The sequence below is a fragment of the Hippocampus comes genome, unplaced genomic scaffold (genome assembly GCF_001891065.2).
Source record: "Hippocampus comes isolate QL1 unplaced genomic scaffold, H_comes_QL1_v1.1 scaffold265, whole genome shotgun sequence".
In the NCBI taxonomy this organism is placed as follows: Eukaryota; Metazoa; Chordata; class Actinopteri; order Syngnathiformes; family Syngnathidae; genus Hippocampus; species Hippocampus comes.
In genome coordinates this window covers 489,508-493,227 of record NW_017808116.1, presented here as the reverse complement: position 1 = coordinate 493,227, position 3,720 = coordinate 489,508, and the positions used below count along the sequence as shown (strand labels likewise).

The 3,720-nt window shown below is 42.9% G+C and overlaps 1 long non-coding RNA gene across 2 annotated transcripts; it reads right to left on the bottom strand.

The window, feature by feature from the left end:
- Positions 1 to 1,778: 1,778 nt before the first annotated feature.
- LOC109508224 (uncharacterized) lies at positions 1,779 to 3,698 on the bottom strand. 2 transcript variants are annotated; one of them, XR_002166615.1, is made up of 4 exons: positions 3,491 to 3,698; positions 2,643 to 2,809; positions 2,365 to 2,457; positions 1,779 to 2,287 (listed from the first exon to the last, which is right to left on the bottom strand). It is a non-coding gene; the product is annotated as an uncharacterized LOC109508224 (long non-coding RNA). The 2 variants fall into 2 exon arrangements; XR_002166614.1 differs by lacking the exon at positions 3,491 to 3,698 and having other exon boundaries at positions 2,643 to 3,129.
- Between the last annotated feature and the right edge of the window lie 22 nt (positions 3,699 to 3,720).

Sequence of the window (3,720 nt, the reverse complement as noted above, 5' to 3'; positions counted from 1 at the left end):
TGTCGTTTTTTTCGGGCTAAAAACACCTTACTACATACACATGGTCGTTTTTTTTCGGCTAAAAACGTCTGACTATACATGGTCGTTTTTTTTGGCTAAAAACGACTTACTATACATGGTCGGTTATTTTCGTCTTTTTTTTGCGGGGGGAAAAAAAACGCCTTTCTATACATGGTCGTTTTTTTCGGCTAAAAACGCCTTACTTTTTACATGGTTGTTTTTTTTCGGCTAAAAACGCCTTCCTATACATGGTCTTTTTTTTCGGCTAAAAACGCCTTACTATACATGGTTTTTTTTCGGCAAAAAACGTCTTACTATATATGGTCGTTTTTTTAAGGGGATTAAAAACGCCTTCCTCTACATGGTCGTTTTTTTCAACTAAAAAAGCCTTACTATACATGGTTGTTTTTTTCGACCATGTCTAAAACGTCTTACTTTACATCAGTGGTGTCAAACATACGGGCCGCGGGCCGGAGCCGGCCCCCAAGGAGGTATAATCAGGCCTGCAGGATCATTTCAAAGTAAAAAAAATGTATAAACGACACGGAATGAATTTTTTTATTCAGGTGCAATTCATGGAGTATCCGCTTGGGGACACACTGTTTTCAACAGAGTAGAAGACAACATTGTTTTTGATCAGAGAAGAAGAAACCATCAGTCTCAATCTGTCACTGTGACAGACCCAACACAGCAGACGCTATCAAGTACATGTTAATACTTTATTTACACATTTAATAGCACCCTCCGTAGTTTCTAAGATGTCGGCAGGGATTAAATTTTGATTTTATATACACATGTGATTTTATATACACGTGTAAATGGTTTAAAAATTCATTTCTTTATAAATTCGTTTAATTCTAAAATGTATTATATTTTTCAATACCCTATTGTTAAAGTTTTGTGCCTTTGTGCAATCAGTGGGATCAGTTGCAATGCATATATGTGAATGACCAAAGTAAATTGCACATTTGTCTCAGGAAATCTAAGGTGCTTCATGAAATGTTTTGTAAAAGATATGTTGATTACATTTCAACATTTTCCTGATGTTCTTGTGCTTCTTTAGACCAAAACAAAGTAAAGACTTTTTGGATTATTTATAGCAGAGTATGGTATCATTTTAATGGTCCGGCCCACTTGACATCTACCGAGGCCGTTTGTGGCCCACAATGTGAAATGAGTTTGACACCCCTTCTATACATGGTAATTTTTTAGGGGGTGGGGGGGTAAAAACACCTTGCTGTACATGGTCGTTTTTTTTGGCCAAAATGCCTTAGTATACATGGTCAGTTTTTTTCGATTAAAAATGCCACACTACACGTGGTCATTTTTTTCGGGCCAAAAAAACGCCTTACTATACATGGTCGTTTTTGGGGGGGCAAAAAACACCTTACTATACATGGTCGTTTTTTGGGGTGCTAAAAACGCCTTACTATACATGGTCGTTTTTTTTTGGGGGGGGGGAGGCAAAAAATGCCTTCCTATACATGGCCATTTTATTCGGTCCTTTCTTTCGACTCAAACGCCTTGTTAGTACGTTACTTTCTCTAAAAATGCTTAACTCCCCGTGGGAATCAAGAGAAAAAGGGAAGTTAAAGGCGGGAGTTGAACTTGAAAGAGGCAGTGCCACATTCATTCTTGAAGTCGGGGAACACGTCAACACTTTTGTTCCACCCTTTGATAATGGACAATATCGTCAAAAAAACACACCGGGGATTTATCATTTCACAGATTTCGTGTAGTTCTTATACAGTACAGTACGTTTTTTTTACTGGCCTGTTACACAAGCACCAAAAAAAACCTTTTCGCCTTTCTCAGTACCGGGCAAATTAATGTCTGAAAAACATGGATCCCACATGAGCATCCAGATTGTAAATGACAGACATGATTTTAATCGGCATGGAATTGTAGAAAACGGGCAGAAAATCCTTCAGAGCTGTTTGGAATGAGCAAAGCACCGCGCAGTGAAGCGTGTCGTGTGTATGGAACACATTCGGGAGCCGAACCAAGCTCGCGTTGCGGCTACGTCTCGGCGATGGGCGCCAGTCTGGGCGTCTTCAACGTTCTCCACTGCTTGCGTGGCGTCTTCACGGGTACGCCAGCGCCTCTGTGCTGATGCTGTTTGTCCTCTTTGACTTTCCGGTCCCCGGCGCGCAGGAGCCGGGCCGCCGTCAGGAAAGGGTCGCTCGCCGCCCCCAAGTGCTCCTCCGGGGGACCGCGGCGGAATCCAGCTCCGACGGAGGACCGCTCGCTTTCGATGTCAGCGCCGCCGTTCATTTTGTGCATTCGCCTGCAAGCAAAAGACAAGTTGCGAGCATATCCGGGAAATGGAAAATGACATTACTGAGAGGAACAACATTTTGAGACCTGTTGTACAGTTGCTGATGCACGTTCTCTTCTCCTGCTGGAAAGCTTTGCAGGAATTGGAATTGCTACTTCACTCATCTTTTGACTCCTCCCCTGCGTGCCTCACGCGCGCGCGAACACACACACACACACACACACACACACACACACACACACACACACACACACACACACACGTAGTAGCAGGTCGATCCGTTTTTGATATAATTTTTTTTGGGGGGGGGGGGACGACAAGCATTTTTTAGGAGTGAACTGTGTTCCTGTCAGAATCTTCTTACATCGGCATCTAATTGATCAAATGATTTAGGATTATGTCATTGTGTAATTTCTATTGAGATGAAGGGCTCCACTAGTCCGAACCACCGAGTGTTCCAGTAACCTTCGACCCAGATGAGGATCCACATGGTCTGGCATGAACCGGCCAAAAGCCGCGTTCTGGACGAACCTGCTGACCCACAGTGAGGAGAAAGCAAACAAATGAGCGATGGGGATCGAGAGGTTACAGTCCACGTGGCCACATGATCCCCCCCCCCCAACTTTAGACACTTGCGGCGACTAATCTTCATACCGATCGAGCAAACTGCAATCGTGCAACATATCGGCAATGACGTGATTTTTTTTCAACCATCCCCAAAAATGACAGTCGTAAAAAGTGTGACAGTAATATTTGTGTAAAATCCTTCATGATATATGATCCACAAATGAATCATGTTTTTTTTTCTATACAAAATCTGGAAGTCATTTTTGTACAAATTTTCTTACAAAATGTAACAAATCTTTTTTTAATTCAATGATGTGGCGGGCCGGATCTGGCCCCCGGGTCACCCGTTTGACACCAAGGGTGTAAGGAGTCAACATAAGTTGATCGGGCCCCGCAAGGGTTGCAAATGAGACGATCTTGGAATATTCGAGAATTTCTATTGCTGCCGCGCCTCCGCCTGGTTTTGGGTGGAGGTGATATGGAGTGGTTGGCATGGCTGACGCTGCTCAAACAAATGATGTCATCGCCGCTGCAGCATAAGCACCTTGTGTCGATTGGAATTCATTCGTAAGTCCTGTTAAAAAGTACGCTGCTCCGCTTTTGGTTGGCATGGCTGGCGCTGCTCCAACAAAATGATGTCATCACCTTGTGTCGACTGGAATTCATTCGTAGGTACTGTTAAAAAGTACGTTGCTTCGCTTTCAAGTTCTTCAAATTGAGGCCTTTCAGGAAAAGGGCCACAAAGCACTTTCCAATAAATCATTCTGGAACAAAAGACACAAAATTATACGAGTCATAATCCACAAAATAGTTTTCACACGAAAGCCACGTTACATTTTGAACCTACCTACCAAATCTCTATTTGTATTATTTAG